The sequence below is a fragment of the Manis pentadactyla genome, chromosome 2, assembly GCF_030020395.1.
Source record: "Manis pentadactyla isolate mManPen7 chromosome 2, mManPen7.hap1, whole genome shotgun sequence".
Lineage (NCBI taxonomy): Eukaryota > Metazoa > Chordata > Mammalia > Pholidota > Manidae > Manis > Manis pentadactyla.
The window spans coordinates 218,369,463-218,387,744 of NC_080020.1; positions in this window are offsets into that span (position 1 = coordinate 218,369,463).

Below are 18,282 nucleotides of genomic sequence, written 5' to 3' on the forward strand. Positions count from 1 at the left end.
TCCTGACATGGTGAGGGGCTTATGGTAAACCTTTCTTGAGTGATGACTGGCTGGCTGAATGATTTTAGGTGAGCCTAAGGTTCTTGTCATCTGACTTCAACATATATTCATTTTAGAAGACTCATCTCTTTACCCTTTGCACAAGCCTTCTGAATTGTTATCTACAGTTCATCTTTCCCAGGAAGATGGTTCAATTAAGACAACTCAAAATGAGTCCATGATTCGAAGGTACAGCTGACTGCACTCTGATTAACTTCCTATTCATCAGTCACAGAGATATATGAAGAGAATTACCAAGGCAGGCAGAAGAGAGGACAGGCAGGCTAGATGGGGAGGGAGGGAGTGGCTGGGAGATCAGGGTTTGTGGGTACAAAGAAGATGAGAAAGGTACCAGGAGGGGGTGGGGGTCCCCAAGAGGAGGAGAATCCTGGAAGATAGCATGAGGATAGCACACAGTCTTCTAGGAAATGTAATTTTGATGTCTTAGCATTAGAGGTTCTGGCTTTAAAGTTAAATTGACTCTTCTTATGATGTGAAAAGGAAAATAAATGTGAGATAATGGACAAGGCTAAAGATGCAGAGGCTCAACTGAAGGAAATTTTGAGGTCTTACAACCCAGCCTCTCCTTGGCTCTATGGTCCCAGTACCTGTCTGAAAGCATGAGTGATGATGCTTTTCATCCTGAGAGCTGCTGCTCCCCTGAAGGGGCTTAGGATTGTTGCAAATATCTCACTTCTTTCATGTCTCATTACTAAGGATAGACTGAAAACACAGCCTCACAAACAAGCCCAGACCCCTTACCTGATGCCAGATCCTTATATCCCCTCTCTACCAAGCATACTGCTTGAATGTCTAAGGAGCAACTCCAGCACAACATGGAAAAAAACTAACTCTTCCTCTTCTCAACTCTGGTGAGCCTCCCCCTGTGGTCCCTCGCTTAGAAAATGACACAGTTATCCACACAGTTTCCAGAAATGTGGACATCCTCTGTGAGCCCCTCCTCTCTCTGACTTACGATGTTCAGTAGTCCACCAGATCCTACAGTTGCACCCTCTTATATATAACCGCACTGCCACTCAACTTGCGGACTGCCAGGGTGTTCCACCTGGGTCACTGTACCAGTCTCCTAACTAGGCTCCTTGCCTCCAGTCTTGCCCAACCCCACTCCAAATTCTACACATATAACATATTGCCCATACTGGAGTGAAAATTGCTTTAGTCTTCGGCTTCCCATTATCTTCACTGCAAAAACTGATCTCCTAAGTCACTGTGTCTGACTGCTGCACATGTCTCCATCCTCATCTCTGGCCACTCTTGCTTTTCACTCCCTCCTCCAGCCATACGGGAGGGCTAGTCCCCAGAAGAGAGCGTGCCTTTGTCTCCACACCTACAACTTCCTCTGCCCGAGGCTCTTCCATCCCCACTGTACTCCCATTTACCCACAAGCGTTTGTTCACGTCTCATTGTGCAAGCGGGGCATGGCTTCCTGATCTTCCGACTTGGGACCCCCTTTCTCTGCTTTCACGATAGTCTGGGCTTATTTCTGTATGAATTTATCATATCACAATGCAGTTGATAGATTTCCTTTTCAGTTTTCACTAGCAGACGACCATGACTTCTTTCTGGACCATTTGCATCGTTGTCATGGCACACCCAACCTAAAGTTGGACTTCTTGCTGCTAGAGTTAGCCTGCTCCAATTTAATCTCAAGAGTGTTATTTCTATGTACAAATACAATTTGATCACTTCTCAGCTTAAAACTCTTTAGGCTTTTCCCCCTTGCCTTTATGATAAAATTTAAAAATTTAGAACATCTTTTTCATGGCCCTTTATAATCAATCCCATTTACCTTCCCAGTCTCATTTTCCTCACCCTCTTGCATTGGAGTCTCTCTAAGCTATAGCCACTGCAGATCCCCAGAGGTGTCTGTTTTCTCTAGTTTTGCCTCTAGACCTTTGCACTTGCTGTAGCCTCTGCTAGAAGTCTCCTCCTCTCTGCTTGCGCTTCCTTCCGGCAGCTAATTACAGTTTACACGGAGTTAGATTTCACTTTCTCTGTCACATGTCCCCCAAGTCCTGAGAGTGTCCTGTAGTTCCCTGCCCTGTCCCAGTGGGTGGGTGGGAATTGAATCTCATTTGTTCTTGTACACAGAGTGTAACACGGTGCCTGGCACCAGGCCCAGGGAATGGGTGTGTGATCAGTGTAGCAGCAAAAGGCCCTGTGCTCAGAAGAGCCCTGCACTTGAGGTTTAATATCTGTGGTTGCCAACTTGAAAGTCTTAATAATATCTTTGAGCTTGCGTTTTATAAGTGGAATCCAGTGGGGCAATGGCATATGCACTGGGGATCTCACTGTCTTATCACATCTCCATGACAGGTTCTCCTTTGCTTTGACCCAGCAACTTCTGCCACTCTGTGCTCCCAGAGGGGACCAGGGTAAGGGTGTGCCACTGAGACGCAGGGTGGGACCCTGGGCACCTGTGACGGAATGCACTTGACTGTGAGTACACCTAAGGCAGGTGCTTTCCTGTAAGAGGCAGGTCTTCTCCCGTATGCAGCCTTGTCTTGAGGCCTTCCATTAGCCTTGCTGAGCCTTTCTGGAATGGTGCACCCCAGAAAGCAAGAAAAAAAGGAAATAGCTTTTCCTGCTTTTGGAATAAGTGGCCCTACATTTCCTGCATTTCCATGTTGCAAAGAGCCCTGTGAACTGTAGTTTGCCAAAGATAAACTATCAGCCTGGTTTATACTAGGCACTCAGGGATAGCTGGGTCTTTGTCTTCTTAAATATTTCTCTCATCCACCTACATCCCTTCTCTTCAACTTCCATGACCCTAATCCAGGACAAAGCCACTCCCTTGGACTATTACAACAGCCTCTTGTGGTCTTTGTATCTAAGCCTAGTGGAGTGTTTGCACAGAGCAGGAACCCAATAGGTAATGACCAATAAATGAAATAATTAAATAGGTAGAAAATAGTCTTTAAAATGCATGCCGTCAGTTTTGCAGGTTAGAGTGTTTTGTTAAAATGCCTCCCAGGTACACTGTTGATAAATATCCCTGGGAATGATTTACTCAGTTCTGCACTGTGGCCTTTGCTAGGAGCTGGTCAGAGCCTTGGGCTGATCTGTGTGGACAGGTGCGGCTTCACCCTCCACCTTCAGAGAGCCCGGCTGGAGAACAACTGAGCCTACAAAGGTTGAAAGCCACTTCTGAGGCATTTGGATGACCAGGGGGCAGAGTTACTACCAGAAACAAAGACCTATTAGGTCTTCAGTGTTATTGCAAGTGAAATCTAGATAATAATAGTACTGCTAAAAGAGGAAGCTGTGTGGTCAATAGCTCACGCATGCAGGGGAGGGGATGTTGAGAGACTCGTGCTTGGTTCTGGTTTTACTCCCCTGCCTCAGTTTGCCCAGTGAGGCATTTTGCTTCTGGGCCTCTCGGAGGTTTGCTGTAGTGTATGAGAAAATTGCTTCTGAAGTTGTGCAAGGTTGCCCATGTTTCTGGCTGGTTCAGTCTCCGCCACTCTGGCTTCGCTAATCCTCAGTGCAGACTAAATGGTCCATTGGGCTGAATCTGCTTTGCCTCTAAAGACCCATCATCCAGTCAAGGTTCTAGGCACAGAATTTATGCCCACCCATTACTGCACGGGTCACATCCTCTAATGCTTCCGTGGCTCTTGCCACTGGGCAACAGGTGAGAAACTCAGAGCCATGATGCCCATAGAAGCTCACGCTATTGTGGGCACATTCTGCTAATAAAGTGCCGAGAAGTACGTTCAGTGGCCTTTATAATAACATTGGATCGTTTTATTGTTATATTTTTCTGAGTTTATGCAGTTCAGAACAAGGCAAGATACGTCTGTCAAGTATTGTTTTGACAGGTGTCATTGGCATGCAGGGCAAGCACAGTCAGTGTGCGGAAGGCCCTTCAGTGGGGTGTGGTTCCTCTGGCACCGGTGACTCAGGTGAGAGGTGTGAATTCTGCTTTTTGGTGATTGTTGCAGCTCTAAATCAACAAGTAATTAAGTCATCTGCTTTTCTCCTTCTACTTCTTTTACTAATGGGAGATAGAGTTCAGATGCTGTGGACAGTTTGGAAGTTCTTTCCAAGGTCTTCATGGGACCCAGCCCTGCATTCACACTGAGGTCGTACTTTCTGAAGGCTACTCCCAGCCAGCGGCTACACATGGCACGAGTGCAAAGGCAGGCCCATTCCAGCAAAATGCAGGACCACTCCAGTAGGTGAATTTGGTTGGATAATTCCAGTGAAACTTTCTTGGAACTTGCTGTAGTCCGAGACTTCCTCCCTGAATCCCCTTTCTTTCCCTTTCTCCTTTCAGAAATGTCAGATCGCCGTAATCTGAAGATACTCCCTTCATTTTCCTGCTCCCTCCTCCAAACTATCTCTTGCAAGTCTAATTCTGTCTTGAAGTCCCCTTCTCAGGGACCTAATGAGTACAGTCCCTTCCCCTGATCTATGCATCCTCAGGAATAAGTCAATGGGTAACATTTGTATTTCATGCTGATGGGAGAGGGTTTGCTGGTGCCAGGTAACCAGCCATTCTGTTTAAGAGGTGGAGGAGACACAGTTGGAGAAGGGATGCTGGAAAGAGGCCTGGAGTTCTGATGTCTTTGAAAGTTGTGGAGACTGACAGTGTCTCACTTGCAGGGCCCAGAGAAGAGTGAGCACAGAAGCTTTGGTAGCAGTTGTGGAGGTTTCCATGCCTGGCCTGCTTTCAATTAATGACACCAGGATAAAGGGGAGCTGATTGCACAGAGGTGGTGATTCAGGAAAGACTAGATTCATAGTCAACAACCCAAACATTCTCCATTTTCCAATGAAAGTGAAAATATGGCAAATCAAACTTGTGGGATACATCCTAACTGTAGTTATATGAATTTATAGCACTAAGTGTCTGTATTAGAAAAGATGAAAGGTCTCAAATCAATAATGTAAACTGGGAATTGTCAGACTATGGCAGATGGGCAAGACTGAACTGTAAATAAAGTTCTGTTGAAACAGCCATGTTCATTTATGCATTGTCTATGGCTGCTTTCATGCAAAAACAATAGAATTGATTAGTTGCAACAGAGATCATATGAATCTCAAAGCCTAAAATAATTACTTTCTGACCCTTTATGAGAAAAATTTGCTGACCCCTGATCTAAGCTTCTATATTAGAAACTAGAACAAATGAAAAACAAAGTAAGCAAAGGAAAGGAAATAATAGAGTAGAAATCAATGAAATAGAAAAAAAAGAATAATCAATTAAACTACAAAATGGTCCTTTGAGAAGATCAATAAAATTGATAAATCTCAAGCCATATAGAGCAGAAAAAAGTATAAATTACCAGTATCAGAAATGAGAGAGGTACATCACTAAAGAGTCTTCAAACATCAAAATATAATACAGAAATATTATGAACAATTTTATGCCCCTGAATTTGACAATTTAGATAAATGGACAGACTCCTCAAAAGACACAGACTTCCAAAGTTTATTCTAAAAGAAATAGATAACCTGAAAAGCTCTATATCCATTAAAGAAAATGAATTTTTAAGTAAAAGGCATTCCCATAAATAAATTCTAGGTCCAAATGGCTTCACTGGAGAAACCCAGAAATATTTAAGGCAAAAAAAGATACCAAATTCTGTAGACTTTTCCAGAAAGTTGTGGGAGGGAGAATTTCCCCACTCATTCTATGAGGCCAGAATTGCTCTGATACTAAAATAAGAGATAGACATTATAAGAAAAGAAATTGGCTGGCCAATATCCCTTTTAAAATTGATGAAAAATTCTGAGTTTTAGCTAATTGGATTCAATAATAAATGAAAAGACTAATACATCATGACCAAATGAGGTTAAACCCCAAAATGCAAGATTGATTCAACATTTGAAAAATCAATGTAATTCACCATATTAACAAACTAAAAAGGAAAACCCTCTGATCACCTCAATCAGTACAGCAAAAGCATGTGGCATTCATCATAAAACTTATAGCAAAGTAGAAATAGAAGTAGACTTTCTCAACCTGATTAAGTATGTCTATGAAAAACTTACAGCAAATACTGTACTTAATACTGAAAGAATTAATGCTTTCCACCTAAGACCACATTCAACATTGTATTGGAGAAGCTAACCAGTGTGTTAAGGCAAGAAAAAGAAATAAAAAACATCCAAACTGGAAATAAATTGCTAAAACTGTACTTTATTTGCAAATGACATGATCATCTATGTAAAAAAAATTCTAAGGAATTTACAAAAACAGTATAAAATGAATGTAGTCAGAATAACTGATAAATGAAATTAGCAAGGTTGCAGGTTATGAGATTGCTATAAAAATAAATCATAATATATTCCATACATTACTATAGGCAACAATGACCAGAGAATGAAATTTCAAAAAGCAACTCTATTAAAAATAGTATAATAAATATGAAATACATAAGGATAAATTTGACAAAAATTGTGTAAGCTGTACCCTGAACACTAAAAAGCATTGTTGAGAGCATTAAAGAAGGCACAGATAACTGGAAATGTAGACTGTGTTCATGGATCAAAAGATTTAATAGTGTCAAGAAGTCAGCTGTCTCCAAACTGATGTATAGATTCCAATGAACTCCAATTAAGTTCCAGCAGTCATCTTTTTCTATAAATTTGTAAGTGGGTTCTAAAATTTATATAGAAATGCATAAGATCTAGAATAAAACTTGTAGCAATATTCAAAACAACTTTGAAAAAGAATAAAACTTGATTTCATGACAAAATTTCAATAATAAAGGAAGTGTAATATGGACATACATATGTGCTTTTAGATCAATGGAACAGAATAGAGAGTGGAGAAATAGATGCACATATATTTAAACTGATTTTCTATAAAGGCTCAGTGCAGTTTAACTCAGTGTAGTGAAATGACTTTTTCAGCTAATGACTAGAACAATTGTAACATACAGAAAAATGGATCTTGACTCTTACCTCACACAATATAAAAAAAAAATAACTTAAAATGGATCATAAAACTAAATGCAAGGGCTAAACTACAAAACTTGCAGGAGAAAATCTTAGTGCTTTTGGGCTTGGTAAAGATTTCTTAAATATGTCCAAAAAAGAAAAAATTGTAAACATAAAAATTCAATAAGTGGAAAATCATTTAAATTAAAAACTTCTTTTCTCAAAAGAAAAGGCAAACCAAGACAATAAGAAAACATTTGCAAAACATAAATCTTACAAAGGACTCCTCCAACCCAATTGCAGAAAGACAAATGACCTAATTTTAAAAAACAACAAAGATTCTTCACCAAAAAACTCTTCACTAAAGAAGATATATGGATAACAAATAAGTACATGAAAAGATGCTGAACATCATTGGTCATTAGGAAAATACAAGTTGCACTGTAATGACATAGTGCAACGTTTCCATTGCAATGGCTAAAAATAAAAACTACCAATTGTTGGCAAGAATGGACCAATAGGAATTCTCATAAACTGCTGGTAAAAATGTTAAATGGTACAAACATTTTGGAAAAATTTGGCAGTTTCTTAATAAGATAAATGTAGGCCTACTATGCAGCACAGTCACTCTACTCTAGGTATTTAGTCAAAAGAAATGAATGCATATATCCACACAAACCCTTATAAGAAAAGCCTATAAACATTTTATGTGTTATAACTCAAACCTAGGAAAAGGCCAAATGTTTACCAACAGGTGAATCACTAAGTTGTGGCATATCCACATAATGAAATACTACTCAGTAATAAAAAGAAGAAACTACTGGTAGATGCAGTAACATGGATGAATCTCAAAATGATTTTCCAGAGTGAAAGAATCAAGACAGAATGGGTACATGCTATGTGTTTCTGTGTATAAACAATTTTAGAAAATGCAAACTGATGTATAGTGATAGAAGATCAATGGATAACTGGAGAAAGGGAGGGGGTGAGTCAAGTCTGGATTACAAAATAACATGAAGAAACTTTTTGAGATTATAGACATGTTCATTATCTTGTTTTTGGGAATGGCTTCTCATGTGTATACATATGTCATATGTTATCAAATTGTATACTTTTAATATGTCCTGCTATTTGTACATTGATTGTACCATAATAGAACTGTAAAGGAAGCAAATTTCTACTGGTAAACTGAAAACAAAAATGCCTGAACCAAAATTAAGGCAGCTAAATAGATAAACAGTCATAAATGGAGATTTTAGCATCCATGGCCTGGTCACTGATACAACAAAGATCGATAAGGAGATAGATGTTTGAATGACATCATCCAAGTTGAACTATTTGGCAGTCGAAAAATTTCTCCATAATCTCTGAGTGCACATAAAATATTCATTAAGATCATATTCTGGACCTAAAACAGGAATCAGTAAATTTCAAAGGATTGAAATTAGATATCTAGAAAATTCCCTATTTTAAAAAATAAACCTACATGTATAAAATAACCATGGGGTCAAAGGAGAAATCACAAGAAAAATAAGCAAATCTAGCACACAAAATCACCATAAAAATACAACCAAAATGAAGACCAAATTTATATCAAACTAAGAAGAAAGGATATAAATAAGATAAAACCAGAAACCAATGAAATAAAAAACAAATAATAAAGACAATCTAAAGAACTAAAACCTGATAAGGAGATACAAAAAAATTACAGACCAATATCCCTATACATAAGGACACAAAATCATCAGCAAGTTATCAGTGAATCAAATCTAGCAATCTGTAAAATGGGTTATATAAGAATGCAAAGTTTGTTTAATATAAGAAAATCATCCATTGTTGGTCACCATGTCATCAGAATAAAATAACCCTACATGATCATCTTAATAGATGCAGAAAATCAATACCCATTCATGATACAAACTTTTGACAATCTATAAATTGAAGGGAACTTTGTCAGTATGTACAGGGAACCTATGAAAAACCTACAACAAACCTCATACATGAAACATGAAATGTTAAACATGAAACTTTAAACGTTATACAGTGAAATATGAAATGCTTACTTTCTTCCAAGAAAAAGATATTTACCCTAAAAATTTCTAGTCTACATTATGCTGCAGGTCCTAGATAGTGCAATAAGGTAAGAAAGAAATAGGAAGTTTGGAAAGAAATAGGAAAGAAGAAGTAAAGCTGTCTTTATTTCTAAATGACATGGTAATGTATATAGAAAATCCTAAGAAATCTATAGGGAAAAACTGCAAAAAAGTGAATTTAGCAATTTCACAGGATCAAAGGTCAGTACATAAAAATCAGTTGCACTTCTATATTTTAGCAACAAACAATGAAAAATGAAATGGAATAAAATATCATTTATATAAAATTAAATTAAAAGCATGAAATACAAGGGAATAAATTTAATATAACGTGCTAGATCTTTATGCTGACTACTATAAAATATGGAACAGAGAAATTAAGGAAAACCTAATAAATGGAGCAATATGTCATGTTGATACATTGGAAGACCCAGTATTATTAAGATGTTCATTATCCCTAAATTGGCTTATAGAGTCAACATAATTCCAATCAAAATCAAACCAGCTACCCCTCCCAGCCTTTATTTAAAGAAATTGACAAGTGGATTCTAAAAATATATAGAAATGTTAAGGACCTAGAATAGTCAAAACTTTCTGAGAAAGAACAAAGTTGGAAGACATTCTACCTGATTTCAAGACTTATTATAAAGCTACAGTAACTAAAGCAATGTGTTATTTTTTTTTAGGGTAGACAGATGGATCAGTGGTACAGATTAGGAAATCTGAAAATAAAGCCACACAAATACAGTCAACTTATTTTCAACAATGGTGACAATGTGATTAAATGAGGAGGGGAAATATTCTTCACAAACAATGTTGGAATAACTTGATATCCATATATAAAAAAATTCATGAACATTAAACACTAATTCATACTGTGCACAAATTATTCAAGATGTGTACACACCTAAATATACAAGGCAAAACTATAAGGCTCTGGAAGAAAACATAGGAGAATATTTTCTTGACCACAGTAAGCAACATTTATTTAAAGGATATTAAAAAGCACTACTTCTAAGAGAGAAAAAATAAACTGGACTTCATTAAAGTGAGAAACATCTGCTCTTCAAAGGACACTCTTCAGAAAGTTCAAAGGCAAGCCACAGCTTAGTGAAAATATTTGCAAAATAATTTTAAACAGACTCTTTTCAAAGGAAGATACATGAAATGCCACTAAACACATGAAAAAAAAACAAGAAAAAGCTCAGTATCATCAGTCATTGGATAAATATACATTAAAACCCTGAAGAGATACCACCTTACACCCACTTAGATGATTAAAATGAAAATGTATGTCAATGTTGGAGACAAAGTTGAACAGTTGTCACTCTGTGGTAAAATGATTATGACCACTTTGAAATTGTTAGGCTGTTTCTTAGGGAGTTAAATACACAACTATCTTATATCCCAGCAAATCCATATTGGGCATTTATCCAAGAGGAAGGACAATAGACAAGAATATGTTTAGTAATTTGCAGTTGTTATGATACTATGTACAGAAAACCCTAAAGCCTCCACCAAAAAACTATTTAGAACTAATAACTGGATTGAGGAAGGTTGCAGGATACAAAGTCAATGTACAGAAATCTGTTGCATTTCTATATACTAACAATGAACTAGCAGAAACAGAAATAAGGAAAATAATTCATTTACAATTGCATCAAAAAGAATAAAATATCTAGGAATAAACCTAACCAAGGAAGTGAAAGACCTGTACTCTGAAAACTATAAGACACTGATGAAAGAAATTAAGACACAAATAAATGGAAATCCATCTTATGCTCATAGATAGGAAGAATTAGTATTGTCAAAATGGCATCCTTCCCAAAGCAATTTATAAATTCAATACAATCCTTATCAAAATACCAATGGCATTTTTCAGTGAACTGGAGTAAATAATCCTAAAATGCATATGGAACCACAAAATAGGCAAAGTAATCTTGAGAACTAAGAACAAAGCTGGGGGTATTATGCTTCCTGACTTGAAGCTATTCTACAAAGCTACAATAATCAAAGCAGTATGTTACTGGCACAGGGACAGACCCATAGACTAATGTAATAGAACAGAAAGCCCAGAAATAAACTCACACATATATGGTCAATTAATATATGATAAAGGAACCATGAATATACAGTGGAGAAAAGTCAGTTTCTTCAATAAATGGTGTTCAGAAAACTGGACAGCTACATGCAGGAGAATGAACCTGGTTTACTGCCTAACCCTATACACAAAAGTAAACTCAAAATGGATTAAAGTCCTAAATATAAGACATGAAACCATAAAACTCTTAGAAGAAAACATAGGCAAAAATCTCCTGAACATGAGCATGAGGAGTTTTTTCTGGACCCATCTCCCTGGGCAAGGGAAATAAAAGCAAAAATGAACAAGTGGGACTATATTAAACTAAAAAGCTTGTGTATAGCAAAGGACACCATCAACAAGACTAAAAGCCAATCTACAATATGAGAGAACATATTTAAAAATGACTTATCCAATAAGGGCTTAACATAGAAATATTTGAAGAACTCATATGACTCAACACTGAAAAAAACAAATAACCTGATTAAAAAGTGGACAGAGAACCTGAACAGAAGAAATACAGATGGCCAACAGGCAAATGAAAAGATGCTCCACGTCACTAATCATCAGGAAAATGCAAATCAAAACCTCAATGAGATTATCATCTCACATAAGTTAGAATGGCCACTATCCAAAAGACAAGAAATAACAGGTGGTGTTGGCAAGGATGTGGAGAAAAGAGAATTCTCCTACACTGTTGGTAAGAATGAAATTGGTGCAGCCACTATGGAAAGCAGTATGGAGGTTCCTCAAAAAACTAAAAATAGAAATAACATATGATGCAGTAACTCCACTTCTAGGAATTTACCCAAAGAAAACATGATCTCTGATTTGAAAATATATATGCGCCCCTATGTTTACTGCCACATTATTTACAATAACAAAGGTATGGAAGTCCATCAATAGATGAATGGATAAAGAAGATGTGGTATAGAGACACAATGGAATATTATTCAGCCATAGAAAGAAAGAAATCCTGTCATTTGTGACAATGTGGATGGATGTAGAGGGTATTATGCTCAGTGAAATAAGCCAGGTGGAGAAAGACAAATACCATATGTTTCACATATATGTGGAATCTAAAAACAAAACAAAACAAAATGAACAAACTAGCAGTAAACTCGTAGACATTGAGAAGTGACTGGTGGTTACCACTGGGGAGTGGTTGGGGTGAGTGAAGGGGATAAAGAGACACAAAGTCTCAATCATTATATGAGTTGGTCACAGGGGAGGGTAGTACAGCGTGGAGAATGTAGCCAATGATTCTGTAACATCTTTCATGTTGACAGCTAGTAACTGAACTAGTGGGGATGAGGATTTAATGATGTGGGTAGCTATTGAACCAATCACTATGCTGTACACTTGAAAACAATATAATATTGTAGATCAACTATACTTCAATTTTAAAAAAGTGAGAAGATGCCCCATCAAAAATGTGCTTAGTAAGTTTATTTGTAATAGGTAAAAGCTGTAAACAACTCAAAATATCTGTCACCAGGAACATGTTTAAACACACTGTGGAATATCCATGGAATGTTACTCAACAATAAAAAATAAACTACTGATACATATAACAACATACATGAGTCTTAAAAACATGCCAGTGAAAGAAACCAAACCCATCGGACTCCACTTACATAAAGTCCTAGAACAGATGACAGAAATCAGAGCACTGGTGGCCTCGGGGTCTGGAGAGGTGACTGAAAGGTACAAGGGGACTTTCTGAGGGTGATGGAAATTTATTTTTTGGTTGGAAGAGTAATTATATGGGTTTATACTTTTGTCAAAATGAGTCAAACTCTGTTCTTAAAATCTAAGCATTTTACATGTTAATTATGCCTCAATTCAAAACAGAATATGGAAGAAAAAATAGTTACCTCTCCCTGTCTCCTTTAACCCTCTCTACCTTCAGAGATAACCACCGTTAGCCACATACCTCATATTATTTATTTCCTGTATGGCTCTTCTCCAACTTGTAAAATATATACACATATGCATATTTTTACATATAAAAATTGTTTAGCTTCCATTTTACTATATGAGTTCAGTGTCCATTGCAGGTCCTTTTACCACTTTCCCACTTTTTAATTAAGTGGCTGGATTTTGTCATCAAAATTTTCTACCTAAGGGACTAATGGGTGCTGTATTTCCTGAATCTGCGAATGCAAGTCTGACACCTTTATACTCCGACAGCACCTTTTTGGGCCTACAATGTTTGGATTGCCCTTTTGTTTCTTCAGAAACTCTCATGTACTGTTGCATTTCCCCCCCTGTACTTTAATGTTGCTATAAAGAAACATAAGGCTAGCCTAATTTATCAGCCTTTAAGTACATTTTTTTGTTTCTTCTTTTCAAATGCCTATGGAAATTCTGTTTTTTTTTTAATGTTTGATAATTTACCGGGATTGATACTGATAGTGCTCGTTCTGTTTCAAATGTCCTCCAACATGGTTTGCTTGGAATGCTCTTTCACTTACGTAGATTCAGTTCTTCCTTCATGTTAGGCAAGTTTTTTCCCTATTATATCTTTAATTTCTTTTGCACTGCTTGTGTCTCCCTTACAGGGATGCTAGCTACCCTTTGTTCTATTATCATCGTTGGAAGATACCTGCTATGCTGCAAGTATTTTAACGTATTCTGAGTACACAGGCTCCAGCTCTCCTCCTCTCCCGTGTTGTGGCCTCTCCTCCACATTCAGGCCTCTGACAGGCCGCCTTGAGATGATCCAGAATGAGAGGCATCACCCCGTCTGGGCCAGGACCTCTGGCCCCGCCCCAGGGAACAGCTCAGCTCTAAGGTCCACTTTCCTGCAGCAACAGCCTCACAGTGGGGTTTCCAGGTCTTCTTTGACCTCAGTCCTTCTTCTGTCCTCCTTCATGCCAAACCCAGATCTCAGAAAAGGATCTACATTGACCACCAAGCCTCCTCTCCCAAGTTGGCTTCCAATTCCCTAAGCCCAAACCCTTCCTGGGGTTTGCACATCTCAGACCAAATTGTAGGGAGTCAAGGCGTTTTCCTGGACCCACTGACTGCACATGCTTCCTGGGCAGTTGAACCTACTGGCCTGCCTCACTCCCCTGCAGCTGACTGGTCTCTCGTCTCCAGCCCCCATGACCCTGATTTGGGTGAAGCCCCTGTTCTTGTCATTCAGGGCTGGGGGGCCGCCTCCAGGAGTGTCTCCAGGAGTGCCTCCAGGAGAGCTGCTCTGTTTCCCCCCTGCCCACTACCCCCCTGTCCGCTCCCCTTGGCGCCTCTGCTGAAGGGTGCTCAGCTCCTCACTCTTCAAGGTTTTTCCTCTCAGGTGGTTCATGCTGTGCAGAAGATTCCTCTCGCTCTCAAATGAGCTGCAAGTTTCCAGTTTATTGAAAATGTGTAATATTTGTACGTAGCTGGATGAAGTGTTAAGTTGGGGGAGGAAACATCCATAGACAGAGGGCTTTTCTGTTAAGGTGTAATTTGTAATTGCTTTTATCACCTTTATGGAAAAAGTGCTCATTAGCCTAGCTCCTTGAAATGTAGTTTTCCCTCTTCGATTTATTTTAAAGATCATTGAGATTTTAAAATATCCCTTACAGTAGTTATTTCCAGGTTGGTTTGATGCACCCAAAGGTAAGATGGGCGGGCTTGGATAGCTGTGTGTCTGTCTCTCCTCTGGTGGAAATGCCATCTCTCGCAAAGAGCCTTCTCCCATATCCTGCCAGTCTCCATCACTGGCGTCTTATGCTCACAGAGATCTTTTTTCTTTCTGATTATATTCAACCCCATTGGCCTTGTCAGCAGGTGAGCTGTTTACGTGCCTATCTCTTCATCCATTTAGCTAATGATGGTGGGCACGTGTGCTCAATTTCATATTCTTACCAGCACCCAGAATTGTGTGCAGTGCACGGGAGGTCCCAGTGTTTGCTGAATGCCCAGTGGCTTTCTAATCATCAGGAAAAAGCAAACAAACAGACAAAAAGTGCTCTTGAAATGCCTGGGCTGCTGCAGACTGGTTGCTGTAACCCAGTTCCTGGTTTTCACCTTTCAAAAATAAGGCTTTGTTTCTGACCAGTGGTTTGAAAATATAAAAATCTTGGCCAGTGCGGTTAGTCAGTCAAGCTGATCTTCAGACTGAATATTTTCTCATGTATATGGTTGGCTTGGTTGAAACACAGTCTAAAAGGGATCAGAGAGATGATTTTTAAGAGGGGTTCTACTGATTCCAATTTGGCATCCCATTGGGTGATGGAGCCTGGGTATTGTGTCACTCATAGGTAACCTGCAAAGCAGCTAGATTACTATGGCTAGGTAAACCATAACTTTTCATTCCTAAGCTGTCACTTTTAAATTCTTAACCCCAATGTCATAGCAGTGATTGTACTGAATAATAATTGCATTTCTCATAGGACATTCCCAATTTTTTTTGCTTGAGAAACAGCTTTTTAATTTTAATCAAAGCATTTCCTTTTGAACTTCGAGGCAGAACTGCTGATTTACTTCTTTTAAAGTAAAGAGACATCTCCACTTGAGCCAAAGGTTGTTCACTGTTTAGCAGAGTGGACCTCATTTTGAGTATTAATGAAGTGGAGACTAATAGGAACAAATTGATCGCTTCATCATTTGTCAGGTGAAGTGTGGCTAGCTGAAAATTTCATTATCAGCATTATTCTAGGGGAACTAAGAAAAGTTTGAAAAATCAGTTCCATAAAGTTCCCTTTTAGGGTGAGGAGGGTTCTTGGCTGTCATTCTTTGAAGGATCTGCTGTGGTTTTCGTGGGTGGCAAATAGAAAAGTGATTTGTGAAGTTACTCTCAACTCCCTTTGAAATGAGGGAGAGCCTCATTGCATTTTCTGAAACTGAAATATGATTGAAGAGGCAGCACTAAGGATTGCTGCTGTAGCCCCTAAAACTATGATGTAGTTGCATATTTACTGGCACAGAGATATTCACATAATGTTAGTGTAAAAAAATGGGCTACAAAATAGGAAATAAAGTATGATCCTATTTTTGTCTTGAAAAAAGTACATGTATCTGCATGGCCTAAGTCAGGGAAGACGTACTTCATAATCACTGCAAGAAATACGTAAGAAAATCAATAAATGTGCAACCAAACACGCAAAGCCTACAAACCTACAGTTCCTAAAAAGGAAACGCAAATGTGCAAAAATAAGTGAATATTTTATACTTCATTTGCAATAACAGAAACGCAATTTTTTTTTTTTTTTTTTTTTTTTTTATAATAATTATTTTTTATTGAAGGGTAGTTGACACACAGTATTACATTACATGAGTTTCAAGTGTACAACACAGTGGTAGAACATTTATATACATAATTCTAGGTTCCAGCTATCACCCTACCAGGCTGTTACAATATCTTGACTATATTCCTTATGCTATACATTACATCCCGGTTACTAATTTATTTTACCATTGGAAGTCTGTCCTTTTTTTTTTTTTTTTTTTTGTGAGGCCATCTCTCATATTTATTGATCAAATGGTTGTTAACGACAATAAAATTCTGTATAGGGGAGTCAATGCTCAATGCACAATCATTATTCCACCCCAAGCCTAATTTTTGTCAGTCTCCAATCTTCTAGAAACGCAATTTAAAATGATAATGAGAACATTTATTTTTGCTGATTGGTTTGGCAACAATGTTCGAAAGAAACATTTTGATGAGGGAGAAGACAAAAGGTGTGCCTATACATCCCCAGTGGTGATTTATTTTCATACAGAGTTTAAAAAACATCTATCGTTTATAGCTTTATTGAGGTATAGTGAACAGAGAAAACTGTACACAGTACACTGTGCATTGCACCCACAAGGTGTACACTAAAGTGTGCAATCTGATAACATATGACATATGTAAACACTCACGAAACCACCACGCAGTCAAGGTTCTGAACATAACCCATCTCCCTCAGAGTCCTCTCCTGCCCTTTGTAATGCTTCCCTCCTGCCTCTCCATGTCCCACCTGACTGCAGGCATCCACTGATCTACTCGCAGTCATTATTGACTGTGTTTTCTAGAATTTTACACAAGTGGAACCATGCCACAGGTCCTCTCTTTCTGTCTGGCTTCTCTTATTCATTACCTGAGTTTAGAGAGGCAAATTCATCCAAGGTAACCCAGACAGTAAATGACAGAGACAGAATACCCTTACCCAGATGCCCTTACCCTAGGATCCACATTCCAACAACAGATGTTGAAATATTGTTTATATGATTTAGGAATATCTTAAAATCCCAATAGGGGAATGGGTTAACCATTTCATATTTACATACTAAAATTTATGTAAGGATTTTCAAATATAACAATATTTGAAAAAGACTGTAAAGATATAAAATAAAATAACACCAGTTATCCTGAGTGATGAAATCATGGATAATCTTAGTTTTCTTCCTTTTTCCCTTCTGTAGAGTTTTCAGATTTTCATGACTTTGCTCATAAAGAAAATAAATAAATAATAATAATAAAAAAAGATTGCAGCCCTGGGTGTCTCTAGGTACCTTAGCCACGAATGAGTTCTAAAAGCTAGTGTTTGGCCTACATTTCTGATGTTTGGAGGTTTCCTTTTCTTTTTTATTCTCAGCTTTGCCATCTTCCTGAATTTTACTCTGTCCTTTGTGGTCCAGCTGATGTTCTGGCTCTTCTGGGATATCTTCTCTGGTTACATCTAATGTGTTTTTCTGCAGTACGGAGCAGTCTGCGTAGGACCCTTTAACCAGACTAATACTTGTCTCCGGTGAGGTTCCTCTTTTCCAGGTATGGTTAGGAACTCTTGGAGGGCAGTGCCAGACTCCACATGATCATTTTCCCCCTTCTTTATTTAGCCTGGGGCCATGGCGAGCACATGGCAACAAGCAGACCCCCTCATCTGAGCACAGGGCCGCACCCTGAACTTCCCCACATGTTGGCTCACTCAACCCTCCCCAAACCCTCGGTAGTGGTGGTGGCTGAAGGGGGCAGTCTGGGAACCTGTATTGCACACGGAAGTGTAATGAAGCCTCAACTGGGTGAGCAACTTCCTGGAATACCACCCCTACCAAGTAGCAGAGCAGGGAGGATACTACAGGTGTCCCAAGTGCCAGCCGTGGCCCTTTCTGTTCTGTTGAGGGCTGGGGACTAGTCATGAAGCCCCAGCTCCAAGCCCAGCTCTCCTATCCCACCCTCCCATT